At 37.7% G+C, this 18764-nt stretch overlaps 1 protein-coding gene across 11 annotated transcripts in view; it reads left to right on the forward strand.

Moving 5' to 3' along the window:
* Positions 1–2525: 2525 nt before the first annotated feature.
* tenm3 (teneurin transmembrane protein 3) overlaps positions 2526–18764 on the forward strand; it is a 243630-nt gene continuing 227391 nt past the window's right edge. For 10 of the 11 annotated variants that reach the window (XM_043229546.1, XM_043229727.1, XM_043229793.1 and 7 more), the window contains exon 1: positions 2526–3141. The gene's annotated coding sequence lies outside the window, so the exon portion shown is untranslated. The remainder of the gene's footprint in view (positions 3142–18764) is intronic. The other variant, XM_043230363.1, reaches the window with a different exon arrangement.

Genomic DNA, 18764 nt, shown 5'->3' on the forward strand with positions numbered 1-18764 from the left:
GGCTTGAGTTAAACATTGAGTTTAAATACTTGTTTGCTAGAAAATAAAGAGGATGCATATAATAATATAGGACATAAGATACAAACGTATGATTTGAGACAGTTGTCTTAATATTGGAACTTATGTTACTACTTGCTTGCGTCACATTTACTGACAAAGAGAATTATTAATACTGTTTTATTTTGTGTATTTGAATATGCAGAACAAACTATGGGGAAAGTTAAAAAATAAATGATATAAAATATGCCTTTAATAATAAGATTATCCCCCACAGAACTATTTCGTTATGCATAAAAACTGGAATTACAAATTCAATGTCCCATCTTACAATCGTTGTTGCAATTTATTTTTCTGCACAGGAGTTTGCTCTTGGGCAGAGGTAAACGGGTCCTCCATGTTTAAAATATACCTCAGACTTCAGCACAAGCTCTAGATTGTGCCGACATACCACTCCCTTGTACTTTTGTTCTTCTGGGTGTCAGCGAAATTAATAATTCATACCATTTACAGAGTAACTCTGAAATTAATCCTGACTGAAACTTGAGGAGAAGACCTGATTACATTCATTTAGCTCAGCACATTTAAGCCAGGCTTCTAAAACCCTTCAATGTTGACATGTGACATATAAATTACTGCTAACTTTCTAAACAAAGCAAGGTGCGTTTTACACATTAAAGCAAAAACAGTTTGTGTTGTTTTGCATACTGAGCTGCTTCGAACTCTATGGACAAAGAGTCAAAGGCGTCTTTAAAATGTGTGAAACTGTAAATGAAAGGTTTATTTTTTTATTTTTCGCAGAAAATACTAAAATAGAAATCTGCCATAGAAACAAGGTTGCATTGAATTTGCGTGAGTTTGGTAGAGGGTAATTGAATGCTCTCCTGCCTGCATGAAGTGTGGGGCTGAGGATCTCTTCAGGTGTTTTTAACCGAGGAGCACACCACTCTGGGTTAAGCCGGGTCAGGAACCAAAACTTGCTAAAATTGCAGCTGCTGCTCCTTTCACTCAAAGTCTTGTGTAGTTACTAAGCTTCACAGGACTTTGTGAAAATATTTGAACTTTTCACCAGTGTAGGTGCTGGGAGCAGGTGGATGAGGTCAAGGGACACGCGAGGTTTGCTTCAGTGGCAGTGCCAATTTTAACTTACAAGACTGTTCGTGCACTCTTCATTCATCTTCAGGATGGAGGCATCTTGCTTTTGTGTTGTTCTTACAGTCGGTTCATACAGTGTAAAATATGAAAAATCTGCGGTCACTTTAATCTAATTAAATCTTTAATTTTTTAATTTTTTTTAAATCAGTATAGAAAAAATTATAAAACAATATTTCTTGTTCATGCATCTATTTATTGTTATATTTATTTTTTAAGTGGCCGCGTAATGCACAGTCGGCCAGTCGCTGTTGCGAAATACACAAAGACACATTGGTCAGGGCTTCGGAGTTCTTGTCCTAAAAACTCTCTCTGCCTCTTTCTTCTGACATAATAAAATAATTTCATTTTAGATCAATATTTCCACTTTTTTTAATTGGAAAGTAGCAGTCAACACAATAATCCCTTTTAGGGTGAAATCATCTTATTGAGATTTATTTTGCAATATGTTGGTGTTTGGGGAAATGGATGGTTATGGCACTGTACTGTTGTAATGCGCACCTACACTGACTGCGTAAATTTGACAGAATTGGTATCTGTTCTAATTCAAAATGTCGTATATTGTGTTAAAAAATGAACATATATTATAAGATAGGAGGTTGAATCTTTCCAGATGTATATAAAATAAATAAATAAATACAAATATGCTAAATAACATATGCAAAGAAAATGTTAGTGGTAAAATGATGAAGTAAAAACGGTTAAAATTGTAAGCAGCCTTTCGATAGCCATTGCAAAAAACTGAATGTACAAAAAACAGCATGTATTTTTACTGTGAAATACTGAAAAAGAATTCTGAAGTAAAAGAAATGAATTGCCTTATTTCTACATAAAATATTGTAATATGTATAATCTCACATTATATATATATATATATATATATATATATATATATATATATATATATATATATATATATATATATATATTACTATTTTTATATATATAACTACTTCATCGTTTTACAGATAGATTCAGGTATGCATAGCTCAGACATGTCATTGTATTTACTGACACATAATTAAATGCCATAAAAGCATTGTCGCGTTGCATTTCACCATAATACCACCCGATAAATCTTGTAACGCCATGTGCCAGAACAGTTTTGCAATAACTTTCTTTCTTTATTTATTTATTTTAAAAAAATACAGTAAAGTTCTGCCATCTGCCATTTTGTTACAATAAATTTAAAAAAAAGCTAATTTTAATTCAAACATTTAGGCATTTATTTATACTATTTCGTGGTGTTTTGGGCCAGGCGAAGTAATAACTTTGAGCATGCAGAATAACACTCGCAAGCGCTGCGCTGCTGCTCGACGAGAACGAACTTCGCATCCCGAATGAAAACGTAAAACAGAGCCAAACCCATGAGCTGCTTACAGTCGCTATCAGCCAGAGACACGGTGATGACGACGAGCTCGTGAAAGTCATTCATCAGGGTTCGGCGTTAGTCATGGATGACCCTTCATTTATCACTGATCCGGTGCTGGATACAGACACATAGCGCACTGATTGGACGCAGCGGGGGGACCGGTAGCGCCGAGCTAGATCCAGAGCTGAGGAAACACACTCTTGCGCGAATTATCTGTACTCTCGCCGCGCTTTCAGGTAGACATGCTCGCGCGCACTCCCGGCTTTGTTGTATCTCTGTGAGGAAACAGCGGCAGCTCGTCTAACTCCCTATCTTCGGTGTTTCCGGACGGTGGCGGCTCATATTCGGCATTTACGCACACGAGCGCTGGACACATCGATCAACCCCCGACCAATCTCCTCCGTTTGCTCTCGCTTTCAGAGAGGAGATAGAAACATCTATCTGTCAACATCTGAGTGACTCTCGCGCTCTCCGGACTATCGTTTGGACGGAAGTTGCTGCTTGAAGCGAGCGAGGAGGACTTTTTTTGCGAGAAACATCTCTCTGTTTTGTCTTTCCCCGAAGTTGACCGTCGTTTAATGAAGTTTTGTCTATGGGATGCTGAAACACATCGACAGCAGGTAAGAACACCGATGGCCTCAGCACGCGCGGACGCTAACTTACAAACTCGTTACCGTTTCATAGAAAATAAAACAGGACGAAGCATTGCAATTTAAAAAAAAAAAGAACGTTCTCTCTTTATTTTGTATTTATTTATTTATTGTCAGACTAATAAAAAAATCTCATCACAGAGTTCGTCGCAGCCTATAAAATGCATTACTTTCCAAATGTATATGTTAGTCGAGCGCACGCTGAAGTAAATCAGTGAAGGCAGGTACACGCAGGTTGTAAACGTGTTCACGTGCGGTGCGTGTAAGCTTCACTGTATAACAATATGAGCACAGTTTCACCCTCGTAATAAGAACTTCATCTGCTTGACTTCTCCGTTGTCTTTCAATAATAATAAAATAGATGCAGATTCTGTGTACAGCCCAAAAGCTTGAAATTACGTTTCAGAAAAATGATAACGTTTAGCTCCAAACTTTTGACACCTTACTGGCGTTTACTGTAATATCCTTCAAAATGAACAATACTGCAAGTGTATGAGTAACAAATAAAGACGTGAGATCAGCGAAATAAGAAAGAAATACATATACTCATACAGTGTGTGTGTGTGTGTGTATATATATATATATATATATATATATATATATATATATATATATATATAGAAAAAAATAAACTAAGTCTTTATTGATCTTACTGTGTAAGATTGCGTTTTACAAGCACTTACAATAATTGAAATAATATAAAAATATAGTTATGAAAGTAGTTGTTTTGACATTGTTACTGTATACTATGAACAGTATTGCAATATCCCTCTGCTCAGATTACATATTTTAAAGTAGTTTGAGAGTGTTTCATACAGACTTGCTTTATCGGAGGAAAAGTGCTGCGTACAGCATCAGCTAACTCACATCCACATTGTGCTGAAGAGGTCTTAAAATAACTGTTTTCCAGAAAATCTGTAATCATTTACCTACCTTCACCTAGTAATTTTTCTTTCACTACAGTTCTTCTCTCATGTTTGTTTAAGCTTTATTCTCAGCTCTGAATGAATGCTCACTGATTGATTTTAAGCATAAAAAATGCTTAGCTGATTCTCTCATAACCAAGTTTCTTATCCAAATAATAATAATTTAAAAAAAAAGACAGAGACCGTACTCTTTCACAAAACACTCTCTGGGTTTTTTTTTTTGTCTGTGTGTAAATGTGTGTCTTCTGAGCAGCTTTTTTTCTTTTATGTTTTAGAGATAAATGCAATATTTAAATATTTGATGTCAGACAAATTAGGCTACAGCATTTGCTTTGTTGCGACATATTGCTTTGGTGACTTCAGTGGCAGTAAGGGTGTCTAAAAAGAACTTATAATGTCAAACTGATCTGTACATAATTGAGCCGAACCTCTAAAGTACATCGTGTAGACGTGCAGATTACTCTAACACTTATACGGTATTCCAAAAAAACCGAAAAAAGTTATCAGTTCAATTTTACTTATGAACACATACCTGGAGGTTGTGTTTCGACAGATAAAGAAGAAACAACCTGACATATATACGCGCACACACATTGTCTGAAAACGGTGTAGAAGGGAGCATGGTACTGAGGTATCACCATGTACTGTAATTGCACTGAAAACTGATACTGATGATAGTGATTGGTGAAAGATTCCTGGCCCATCCTAAATGGTCTTTTGTTTAAATGTTAGTATATATTGCCCGCTAAAGTCACGGACATGAGCTGACATTGCCTCACATTGAATCATGCTCCTGGATCGACCTCCTATGATATGTCTAGTTTTAAAATATCTATATTGAAAAACACGTTTCAGTCTCCTGGTTGTTTTTTCGACTAGTTTAGGCCTTCTACTGGGGTTTTTAGCGATTTATTTTATGACTGTGTTTTTAAACATATGTCTGTTTCTATTTGATTTCTCTAGTTTAGGTCGGTAAGGTTGATTTGATATTGTAATCTGTGACAGAGACCTGATCATTCATATATGTTAAAATGTTAATATGTTTAAGACGCAAATATGAGCATATAAACATATATGTTAATATGTTTAAGACGCAAATATGAGCATCTTGCGGAAATTAGATGTGACTCATATAATAGTACTCATATAATAGTAACATCGTATGAAAAGATGTTCATGCATGTTTTACTGTTTTTTCTTAAAAAACGTCATTAGAAAATGCATCTGCAAGGAGGCTAATGTATTGCGGACGATGCACGCAATAAAACGAGGAGAGGTTTAGCATTGCTTGTGTGTGTGTGTGTGTGTGTGTGTGTGTGTGTGTGCGTGCATGCTGAGAGACCTTTGACTAATCTGAAGTGTAGCCGAAATCAATTTTTGATGTTGCCTTGAACTTGGCCTTTGTTCACTTGAGAGACAGGGAAGGGGGAAAGAAACAGACAACAGAAAAACTTAAACTGATTTTATTATTTCACATTAAAGTTGGAGTGATTGATAGGAGCACTTTCAAACTCTGAAGTGTCATTTATATCATGACAGAAAGAGCTTTTTTTTTTTTTTTTTTTTTTTTTTTAAAGACCCGTGGAAGGCCACAGTGTGTGGTATGGAGAGAGTGTGCGCATTTTTGATCTTGCATCAAATAAAGGAGCAAGAAGGCACCATTTGTTACTGTAATGATGCTAATATTGTCACATATAGTGGCCCTCTTTCCCTCATAAAGGCCAGTACAGATGTTATTGGCTGGAGGTTGTCATGGTAATGGGAGTCACAGAGGCTGGATTGATTGACAGAACCTGTCCAGCGCGGCCAGATGTTTTATCATCTCCTTGTTGCTTCTGCTTTCACACCTGCTTAAAAGTCAGCATACATATCATTTCATTATTCAAAGCCCAATTAGTCGGTGTCTTCGTTTTAATCATTCCCTGTCAATGGGAGGCATGACAGCTAATTGCAGAAACATTTATTTTCATGTAATTTCATTTTCAAGGCAATAAGACACTAACATGATTAATAATTGTCAGGAGCACAATGATTGGGAACAGATAAAAAGGCATTGTTGTTTTTAACACTGGTGTGCGTGTGTTTGTGCATGTGAATGGATGTGATTTCCTTTCTAATGGTATAGGGTGGATTCACCAGCTTGTTAAATGCAATGCATGAACAATTGGGAGTCGGCATTGCATGTACACACACACATATGCACACACCAACGAGGCCTGAATGGCGTGTAACATTTGGAGCAGGCTCATTGCTGCCCAGCCATGCTTAAAGATGGAGACACTGGTGTTTTTGCCGGCAACCCAACACCAACTCAAAGCTCACTGGCTTGAGTGAACATGCCAAACGACAGCCGGAGAACCGCGGGCCTCGTGCCTCTTATGACGTTCGTTTTTGTGCTTGCTACATAGGTGCATTGTAACGTATCAGCAAGAGTGGTGAGGAAGCTAATAATGTTTGCGACTTGCGTGACCGGATGGAATGCTACGTGCGACCTATACAAGGCTTAATTAAAACGTCACGCAGCAGCTAGAACGTATTGATGTGCCACTGTTGTGCCGCTTAATTGACACTTTGAGGGATGCACTTTCGCTCATCTGGTAACGGTCGGAGTGTGCTTATATTTCAGAGAAGAAAGGAATTGTCTGTGTTTAAGACCCATCCCCTTGACCTGGACTCTTTAATGCAAAGCCTTTTCTTTTAAGTCTGTCACTCTGATTTATGCTCAACTCCTCAATGCATTGAAAACGCAGAGAATACTTCAAATAGGATTATACACAGGCACACACACACGGACGCACACTCTGGTTGGAATCCACTCTTTAGAGTCGGCCAGAGCTGTAAATAGTTTTTCAATGGTAAAACGGATTGCGAACTGGCTAATAATGGCGTTACAGTCAAACAAAACAAATCCATTCTCATGGAAACTAGCAAGGAATTGTTAGGCGAGTATGACGCTACTGTACCGGACACCTTTTCTCATTGTCGTCTCCCAACAGACAGCGTTGACTTGCCAACAGAGTGTTCAGTAGATGGTGGCTGCTTGTGTTCGCTGGAAATTTGACGGAGTGCGGCACGGGTTCCAGGAAATAAGAGGTTTGAGTTTGTTTCAGAACAGCTGGACAATGAGGGAATCCATTTTTCAACGTTCAGTAGGGTTTTGTGTTTGTGTGTCTCTAGGTCGCTGTACTTGGCTGATCGGTTTATTTTTCAGAGGGGTGAAAGCCGCTCGCAGCCTTCCAGAAATTCTTTTTTCTCCCCGCTTTTATAGAGAAAGAGTGGCGAATGACCTCTCCCTGTGAGCCGCTATGAAAAATTCATGGTCTCCTCCCTCTTCGAGCCATTATGTCAACATCTAAAAATACTTTATTTCACACTGGCGCCTCTGTGATGGTCAATGATAAACAAACTGCAAAAACCACCAGCTCGAGCTGGCAACACTTTGGGATTGGCAAATAAATAAATCAAACTTTCCAGTTGCATCAAAAAAGTTGGACCGATCTGGTGTGTTACATGCAAGCGTATGTCTTTTTGGTGAAATATGCAGTGCGACCAGTGCGGAAGACAAAGATTGTGTGAATTCTGTCGAGTGTGAAACAGGGAAATAACCGGCAGCTTTTAAGTAGGCTCCACCTCAAACCTTAAATCTGTTATGTTTTTTTTTTTTTTCCACTTCTCCTATTTTTTTGCCATCTTGTGAAAATTTCATCAGATTTATATTAGAAAACAGTTATTATGCAAAGTGGGTTTGGTGTTGTTATGGTGCGCTATAGGATTTGCTGCCGATTGCCCTCTGCCAACTGTCGAAATATGCATGCCAAATAAATGTATGATAGTAAAGGAAGATTGAGTAAGCAATAGTAGTTGATTCATTTTAGTATCTGTGTCTGTTTTTGAAGGCTTTTTGGCTATTATTTAATAGGATAATGGCGATAGGAAGATAAAGATCAGAACGTGACAAGCTGAAGTCACATCCAGATGCCTGACATTTTTTTTAACACTTAACCTTCATGTTGTCTCATAGTTTATGTACTAATGTCCCTTTACCACATATGACTATTATGTGAAACACCTGCATTTTTAGTTAACTGTGGATTTCACATCAAATAGCGTGCTTGTTTTGACAAGAACGTTTCATTCATCCACTTTACATTCCTTGACATTATTATAGCTGTTTCTTTGATGATGCCTAGTATTTATATATATATATTGTACTTTTCAAAAGTTCGGGCCAGTAAGATTATTTCATGTTTTTGAAAAAAAAGTCTCTTAGGTTTACCAAGGCTGCATTCATTTGTTTATTATGCAGAATAATAACATTGTGAAATAGTATTAATGTGTTTCAGTTCATGACTAATATGTTTTAAAATGGAATTTATTACTGTGATGGTATTATTCCAGGCTTCAGTGACACATGATCCTTCAGAAATCATTGTAATTGCTCAAGTAAAATGTCTTGGTTTTGTCAGTGTTGAAAACCATCATGCTGCTTAATATTGTTTGTGGAAAACATCATTTTTTGTATTATTCTTTTTTTAAATTGAATAGAAGAAAATCTTTTGAAACATTATAATCGTTTTTGCTGTCACTGATAAATTGAAAGCATCCTTGCTGAATACAAGTATTACTGTAATTTCTTTCAAGTAATCCTGCCCCCAAACTTCTGAATAGTAGCGGGCTTGCGTGTGCGCGTGCGTGCACGTCTTTTGTAGTTCTTTTATAGTTCTTCTATTTTTCCACAAGGTTAGAAAATCATTCCAGATGCACTTGCCCTCTCCTAAGACTAAATGTGTGTCCTAGTCATCTGTTCCGTTTGTATGTACCTGTGCGTCCTTCGTGGAACGACGAGTTCGGATTGGCTGACGGCATACCTGGCGTCAGACACTTTTATAGAATAGGACAGGTCAGTCGTCTGTGTGTCCGTACCTTACGACACCCACCTTACAACGCTTCACCTTTTAAGTTCTCACGCGCTTCACTCTGCTGCAGCAGGACTTCCCATCACAAGCAGTCTACTTCTTCAGTGACCTCTTAAGACCCTAATTCATTGGATTCGAAAACCAGGTACGCTTTGTATTCCGTTTTTGCAGTTTATCATGATTGTATGTCCTTTACTATTAAATCCAGCGTCCGTTTAGACAGTTAAGATTTAATAATATGAAATTTACAGCTTAAAATGCTTGGAATGCTGAGGATGTAATGCAATGCCTTTAGTGATAATTTACCAGGCAATAAATGATTGAAGGGAAAATACTTATTTGAGCAAGTCAGCTGTCATAGTTCGCCAAGCGCCAGATGCAGTGATATTTTATACTTCATTGTTCCCATTTTGTTCTCATGTGTCCTCCTGTATCTTGTTGGGCATCCATATTTTATGAATGCCGCAGTAAATAAAATGGAGGCCGCTGTGTGTAAGTGTGTGAGGATGTTCGAGGGAGGGATGTAAACATGAACCGTGCTCTCCCGTGGCGGAAGAGGGGTTCGCGTAAAGGTCTTTCTGGTTCTTGGTGAGGCCATCAGTCTTTCCTTTTGTCACTGATACAGCCAATCCAAACCCCCCCGCGACTCCTTTCGGCTTTCTTGGAGAGGATTCAGCATTCCTGCGGGCGCAGCTTTGTGACCAGCATGGCCAGCCCCACGTAACCTTTTAAGTCCAGCTGCAGCGTTCCACGACAGATATGTTCATTAAGGAGAGGAGCGGGGCTTTTGTCTCCCCCGTCAGCAGAGACTGCGGGCAAGCGGGGTTTTTATTCAAAAAACCACCCACTTGATCTCACAGCAGCTCAGGTGGAAAGGTTGTGCCGATTTTGATGTGTTTTTCCCACTTTGTCATTTAGGGAGGCTAAATTATAGCCATTTTAAATTTGATCAAAATCAAAATTCTCGCCCACTTTCTTTGCGTCATTCCTTTCTCCGGTCTCTCTTCAGCCGGACCGTTTCTTTTGTAGCCGCTGGAGAAATTTATTTTGCGATATGTTGCCTGAAAGTGCTTGGTGCACCGTAATTTACCACATAATTTATTAGCTCCTTTTGCGTTTTTTTGGAGTGTGAGCTCCAGAAATTGAAACAGAACAGTCTTCCTGATAGCTTTCTTTGGATTAAGATCACGGAGGTGGAGAGGCCAGGATGAGGGATTCGTCTTTCTAATGGCTGTGATGAAATTTTTTGCCACTGTAATTTATGGGTGTTTCAACATAACTTTATGAGCACTTACTTTTGGAATGCAGTAACCCCCTTTTCCCATTAGTTTCAGCTTTACAGGAAGGCCCACTCAATATTGCTTTAAATACCATATGAAAACCACCAAATTATAGAATTATATTTTCCCCTAAGTGAGGAGGTAAAAGGGGCCGTCATATATAATTCATGCTGAAAGATTTCTGTAAAAAAGGCGTTTGAATTAATGCGAAGAACATGAGAGGTTGACTGCCTGTGCTTGTATGCTACAGAACATGGCAGGTAGTGTCTCCGGCCAATCAGATCCTTTTGCTCTCTATACGAGAGATAGGAGGAGGGGGTGAGAGACACATGAAAGACGTAATGAAGGTTAGTGAAATGGAGAGCAATACATCTTGCACATTGAGCTCGCTACTTGTTAAAGCGACAGGGCCTAACCAGAAAGGAATTTGCTTGATGGATGAATTTTACCCGTCTAATGGATACAAGCACTTGAAAAATGAAAACATCGATCCGTTCCCCAAGTTTTTCCATCCCTCTAATGAGAATGGGTGTTACGAAAGATTTTGAGAGGGTAGCGGGGACAGTCTTTTGCCCGATGATTCGGAGCACATGTATCTCGGGTTTCAGTCACAGCTGAACTGCCGCTCTCTATTGTATATATTATAGGAGCAAGAGAGGACGCTCGATTTGTCTCTCTATTGATGTGCAAATTCAGAATGGGTTAGATATTTCCTCTGTCATTTTGCTGGAGCTTTCTTTGAACCCCGTTAGCCCCCATTCAAAGTGAAACAAAAATATATTTTTCTGCTTGTTGCTATGGATACAGTAGTTTACTCATGTTAGCTTACTTCACAATGCGCTATTGTTGTTTTCAAATTTGTATGGAAATTAAAATTTGTGCTTTCGTTATCTTTAGATTAGCGATTCTTAACTAATGAGTTTCAACCCAAAAATGTTCAGCAGGTTTTTTCTAATAGGGTACCAATTTTTGTTATATTAAAACAAGTAGGCTTATTAACTTGTAAAATTAAGGAGAAAACTCTTTTTTTTCCTCTTTTTTCATTTATTCTTTATTGTTCATTTTTATTCCTGTTTATTTTTTGTCGTCTATTTTGTTCCTGTACAAAGCCATTCTTTCAGGCTTTTTATTATTCACCTATCACTGATCTAAAGTTTTAGATATTATGTATGAATTTCCATTTTTATAAAAAAAATCTTAAAAAAGATTTATATGCTATGGTGTTGTGATATTATAGTAATAGGATCAATTTTTTTTTTTTAACGGAAGAAACATTTATTTTGAGATACGAGGCAATTAAATACAACGAAGTAAGGAAGATTGTATTTCTCTTCTGACAGTTAAGCAAAGGTGAAAATTAAAATAAAATCTAATTTTGTTAGTCACAAAGGCTATTTATTACAGCGATCACAGCTTGTATTCCTTCTGTACAGTCTCAAAGCGTTGTATCTTTATCTGTCCCAATTGGTAGGCGATTGGCTGCGGTCACCGAGCAGACGGGGTGAGAGCGTGAGGCCATGATGATGATGGCGAGGGCGGAGAGACGTGAGATCCAGAGCTCACTGGGTGCGTGAGCAGGCCGGGCTGAATGTCACACACCTCGCCCCCTCCACACACACTTGTGCGGTGCTCTCATGGCACACTGTTAATTAATCTGTAGCTTCCAGCCAGACGGGCACAGCTCACGCAGCCAGCTGGGAGATGCTTTAGACCGGGCGTGCACTCCCTCTGATGGCTCACTCTGCTGGCACTGTCTGCTAGATTACATCAGGTGTGTGTGGGTGTGAGCCCCACTTGTGTGGGTGTAGGTGTGTTTTTTGTGTGTGTTGAAAAAAGGCAAAGGCAAAAAAAATAGAGTGGGGGGAAAAAAAAACCCATTGATTTCTTGGTCATTGTACAATGGCCTGGACTGAATTGTCTGCTGAAAGGGGAGAAATCCATTTCCTTTGGGAAGGAGAGAGGATGTTCCCTATAAAAGTTAAGTAACTTTCACCAAAGAAAATGAATGCAAACCTTAGAATTAATTGAATATTTTAGTTTGGACTTTATCTAGTCCGAATTTATCTTTCCATGTTATGCTGAACCGGGTGATTTTTAGCAAAAGCAGGATTTTAGGATGTATCTTAAAGCGATAAGACTGTACTTTGTAGTGATTTTACCACTGGTAAAAGAGGGTTTTAGGCATGAAGGGAGCAGAGTACAGTATTATTGAATTCAGATGATGTGTGGCCTGTGTGGTTTCATCATTTCTTATCCAATCAAATTTGAACAATATAAGAACAGAGCAAAATTCAAGCTATTTTAGGCCCAGATTTCATAATACCTGGAAAAAAAATTGTAAGTCAAAACTAAGGTGCAGGAAATAGTTTTGCATTTACATGCACTTTAAAAGTTTGATTTCAATTCATTTCAATCAGTTGGCCTCGATCTGCTACAAAATTAAAAAAGTGAAAATACAAACACTCGTAGCTTGACTACATTTAAAAAAAAGTGAAGCTCGAATATAATTGCGCATGTACGCGTACTAACTGTCCTTTATGTCATCCGACCCACATTCCTTAAAGAATCAGAGGAGGTGCTGGACCGCTCACTGGTGCCTTCAGCACCATCCAGCCATAACCCGCCAGTAACGGAGAGATAATTTCATCTACAGGGTTCAGTGACTGCTTAGCGCACTCCTCTGTCATTAATGACGGAGTCCCAGGCGAGTGAAGAGTGAAGGACAATGGGTACTACATTGAGCCGGTTGGCTTGTGACGCATTTGCATGGCACTAAGTGCATCTCAATGTAATTAAGATGGACGGCAGTAGAATGTACATTAGACTGCAGTCAGATTCACTTTATGAGCCAAAGACACTGATTGAAGCCACATAGTAATATAGTCGCTCATAAAACGACTATATGTGGTTCATATGTGGTTTGACAAGTTTTTTGACATGCCAGTCTCAACTTCTTTTTGGACATCAGTAGCTGTAGATTTTCTCACTTGTTTTAGTTGTATAGGTCTTGACAACATTGATTTTGCATTCGTATAATGCTGAAAAGTGTTATTTTAGTACCGAGTTACTAGTTTTATCAATGTTTTGAATACGTTTTATTTTAAGGTTTTATCTTCATTTCATGTTCTACCTGGAGTAATTTTGTTACATAGTTGTTTTTTTATATCTATATAGTTTTTTTTTTTTTTTGTTATTTTTGTGCCAGTTGTGTTAGTTTTAGTTGTATTCATACATCAAGTTGTAAACTGAAATGAGAAATGTTTCCTTGGCAACTAGCTGAAAATGAAAAAAAATGAAATAAAAAATGAAATGAAAAAATGAAAAACTAGCTGAAAATGCTATATTGATGACTCCTGATGTTTATTTTCAGTTAACTATAACATTGATGGCAAATAATTTAGGCCTTTGAACGTCATACAATGATGACACGTAGAAAAGATGAACTGTCTATTTTATTTTATTAAATTAAAAAATAACTACAAACAGAAATGCAAAGCTTTCCCTTCAGTGTTCTGCCTCAGGCTTAGAAATTAACCTGACCAATTTGCAATTCAAAATGTAAAATATAAAAGAAATTATAACAGAAATGTAATACTTTTGTTTTTTGTTTTACTTTTGTTTCTTCTGTACAGGTTTTTTTTTAAAGCCCTAGGCTGCCAGTTGATTAAAAATTAACTACACTTAAACTTGTGATTTTTTTTTTTCTTTTTTGTAGTTAGCATGATTATTCTACGATAACGAAATTTTCTGAAATTGACTTCTAAATATATATCATCTTACCACTTTTATGTTACAGTAATGTTCAGTTGAGTGGAGAAATTGATCCTCTTAAACAGGATCTCAGTTAGTTGTTGTTTTTTTAAGTGAGTGTGAACACACACCGTTGCATAGAATACACCGTATTCATTCTCTGGTTTGACACGATCTAACAATAATGGAACATTTTTATCCATTGTTCTGTTGCCATGTTACGTTGTTAACCAGATGATGCTTCTAACACCTGGACGAGGGTGTTGTCGAAACACTTTTAGTTTATGTTTTACCCTCAACATGCATTATTGGAGCTTTTTTGTTAACACCCATCATATCAGATGAGAGGTTTAGGTAACTGTGTCATATGCTGTGAGATGTACATCTCTTCACAGAGCCTGTAAGTGAAGAGCTTTCAACAGCCTTTCATCATTCCCGCCCCTCCCATGAGCTCGACTGGGCTTCTCCCACACTCCCGTTCCCTCAAATAGAGTCTTCTGTTCCCCACACTTATTTGCTGCATCTTTTTCCTTTCTTTCTCACCGTTGACATGGCGACAGCTTGTAAGCTACAGGTGTCTGTGTTTGCCAGAGTAATGGTGGAAATAGACTAGTGTGCTCAGTGAGAGAAAATAACCACTTCACCAAACGGGACTGATTTAAAAAAAATAAAAAATCCTTCTTATAAACCCATGCTTGGATTATGAAGGTTTGCATATTTTACTTTAATGTCCGTGGCTGCAATCATGTCAATTGATAGCGTCTTCCTCAGAAACCGCTACACCATAGCACAATTAAATCAGCATCTTAAAACTATTAGCACACATCTTATTGCTTAATTTGAAACACAAACAACCCTCCTCTTTCTTTTGTGGTGTTTCTCTGTCTCTCTTCACAATAAATCCAGAAACTCCTTTGGTTAAAAACCACAAGCAGCATGATATGATGTATGTTGTTGTCTGTCGTGCAGCGGAAGAGTCCCACGGCGCTCTAAAATATTGTTGACATCAACATTTCTGCATTTGTTCTCAATTTAGTTGTTTTTTTTTTTCCTCCCCCTTTTCGTTCTCCCAAGTGGGCACATTGACATTTTGAACAAAATCAGGCCTGCCACTGGTGCTCTTACAGTAGTAATTAAGAGGAGGGTCTGTCATATCAGCGTTCTGATTCAGTCCTAAAAGAGTCACCACTTACCCTAATCTGTGGAGGCAAGTTTTGCAAAGTACACAGAAGTAGTTGACTCCATTGTTTTATCTAAGAGTTATCTGCAGCAATTGCGTTTAGGTTCATTCTCATGTTCATTCCTCATTTAGCAAACATTCTCTTTGAATTTAAAAACAGATGCTTTGTTCCAAAACCTACTGAGCTGCCTTGCTGCCCTCTGCCTAGGCAGCATCTTGACGCTCTTGGAACCTTGTAAGTGACAGATTTGGAACATTCAACACAGGCAGCACCAGATACAGTGGACTCACAATTGATTTCAAAAGATTGATGGTCTTGGTTTTCTAGGCTAGCAGCCTTATACTTTAATATGATAAAAACAACATATATATTAAATATTCTATTATTATTATTTTATTATTAATATTTAAAGACATACTTGTATGTAAATATTTTTACTTAGTTAAATATGAATATATTTTATATAAACAATGTTGGAAAAAGTTTATACAATATTGGGCTACTCTATAAAATTAACTAATTGTGTTACTTAGTTATTTTTTTTATGGAAAGCAATGCATTATGTTGCTCACCTGGGCTAGATATTCTTTTTTTATTTACTTTTTCAATAAAACAAACAAACATATATTGGGCAACTGTAAAGTCCCTTTCAAACCAAAAGTAAAATCGATAAGCCGGCAGTCTCCTTTGCACCTCACTTTCCCTTTCTCTTAATAGGGGACAGGAGAAGTTTAAGTCAATACATGGGAAAACAATTTAACTTACATGATTGATTAACTTACTGATTTCAAGTAAATGGTAAATCACAAAGTTAATTACCATTTCTGAAAAGGACTATAATAACAGTTTTTAAATTTTTTTTTTTTTTGTATGAAATGCTCTGCACCTTAGAATATTTAAGCATCAGTAACTAGAGCTCACCTGTTGAATAGAGAGCTCTGATAACAGCGCTCAGAGCTATAGTTGAGTTTTATAATCTCATTTGACCTTTCTAAAGGTGAGTGACAGGTAACAACTGCGAATGATTCAGGTTTTGTGAAATGTGCATAACAGATCGGATGCAATGGAACGGTCAGGTTTTCACTCCAGTAAGGTCGTTATTGCCCTCCCCTCCCCTTACCCCTCTTTCTTTCTTGCACTTCCTGCTCATTCGCCATCCCTGCCAAGCCTCTCAAATGGATGTACTCTATTATCAAAATTCAATTTTTGCCTCCATCGCTGTGGTCTTCTCGTAGCAGCGAGGGCCGTTCAACCAATCCTCCTCTCTGCCTGTCTCATCAGCATCTGCTGCAGGAGGGCAAATAGTCTTAATTGTGTTTGGTGAGAAGCGACCACCGCATGACTAATGAGCCCTACAACCCTGCAGAGAAGCAGCGCTGCACCAAGCTCCCCAGCATCTTCAACCCTCTGATGACTTTCCACCACAGGGACTGAAGGGCCTGGGTCATGCTGGTGGGTCAGGCGTTCTGCGGTTGGGTAACTGTCTCTCTCTGTACTTAGGGTCTGATGAGCAAATGCGATTACAGAATGGAGGCCAAATTGACCCCTTCTGCTTAATGATGGTTGAGAGGAAATGGAACGAGAACTTGTAGGTGTGTTTGTTCCTGTCGTAAGTCTTGTCTGGGATATTGGTTACCGCATCCACTTTCTGAAAAAAAGATTCATAGCTGTATTTGATTTTAGGCTTTGGTTAATAATTGAACAGCAGTCTGATTTAGATTCAGAAGTTTGCCATAAACCTAGGAAGGCAAATTAGATGCCTCCATAAAAGTGTTAAAGAGAAAACGAAGTTTCATAATATTTTTTTTCTCTTTGTAACTGTTATAAAAACAGTATTCACTGAAGAGCTAAAACAATGTCTGTGTATGGCACACTGGCCAAATTATATTGCTTTTAATGCCGTGGTTATTTTTTCTCTCACATCTGTCTCTTTAAATTAATAATAATGATAATAAATAAAAAATGCATGACGGATGCTAAGCTTGAAAAGTCACAACTTGTTAATAAATGGACTTGAAATGTGACATATTTCTTCTCTTCTTGCTTCCAGCGCAGTAATATGTAGCAAGCTGCCAACAGGCATAGAGGGTTAGAACAAAGTAATAAAGAAAAGCTCATCAAAACAGTTTTCTTTATTCTACCCTAATTGACACTGTCACATCTAAAATAAACAAACAGTGAAGTAACTAAATAAAACCATTGTAGCACAAATGACTAAATTATGTACAGTTTCACAATACTTTTGTCATAATCATAAGGAGTAAGTATTGAAATAAAGATATGATTTAGAAAAAATCATTCAAATTGAATCTGAGATGTTTAATAAGATGTTAATCACACCTTATTAAATGTCAAATTTAAAATGTACCATTTACCACATTATACATTTCAAAAACAATCATAATAATAAATAAATACATAAATCTGCTTGTTGACGCTGCTGTTTATTTAGAATATTGACAGGTTAAAAACATGACAGACAATAATGCAAAACTTATTACACTCTGTTTATATCAGTGTCTCATCTGAGAGTAATAACTGTGTGCATAAACAATCTTTGTATCAGTTGGGAAAACAAGTGATGTGACTTATATTACAGAATGCCCTTCTTCATTATTGTTATGATTATAATTGAATGATCATTGTTAGAATTTAATTGCAACTGCATTTTTAGCCTATTCTTACTGCAAATGTCACTGTTGATAGTTGACAGAACTCATTCAGTATGTTTTTCAGTGCTCTCTGTGATCATTTGTTCAAGGGTATTTATCCAATCCTATTGAAAATAATGGTCCACTCTCTTTAATTTAATATGAGGGGCTGCAGTAAATGACAAATTGAAATATTCGTATTTAGACACTTCACGGGGCAGACGTTTGTCTCCCTCCTCTCAGGCTGTCTAACATAAATACCTCTTGTTTGCGTTTGAATGGGATTTGACCTTTAACCCTACACTTTACTTTAAAACGGACAAAGCAGGGCAATTAGCTGAGCGCAGCCCCGTCTTTCCCAGTGTCCTCGAGCGTCCAGCCTCCACTGAAGTTTCATTAATTGCCTGCCTTTCTCATTCAGTTTTGTTGGCCCAATCACAGAACAAACATGTTTACAATCTGGACCAATTGCACAATTCACAAATTTAAGCTCTCCGTTGCCCAAGCCTTTGCCTCTGGATGAAACCGCCGCCGAGTACCCACGTCCCAGTACTCATTTGTATAGCATCGCACAGAGGGTATTATTTACCTCTGGTCTGGCTGGAAGCTCGAGGGACAGTCCGCCCATATGAGCTCACAGCTTATAGACAGAGTTGTCCATCTGTTTAGACAGGAGGGATGGAAATGATGCGTTTTACTAAAGCAAACTTAAAAGGGGTATCCTCTGTTCTCTTTATTTATATAACTGAATAATTTATGGGAAATTGCAATTGCAACTGTTTTTTTTTTTTTTAGTTTTCAGTGCAGTGATAAATGAAAACATTTTTTTCCAGCAATATTACACCATGTCGAACTTCAAAGCACACCGTCCAGATTTACAGGAAGTGAT

This window comes from Puntigrus tetrazona, chromosome 1, assembly GCF_018831695.1.
Source record: "Puntigrus tetrazona isolate hp1 chromosome 1, ASM1883169v1, whole genome shotgun sequence".
NCBI lineage: Eukaryota > Metazoa > Chordata > Actinopteri > Cypriniformes > Cyprinidae > Puntigrus > Puntigrus tetrazona.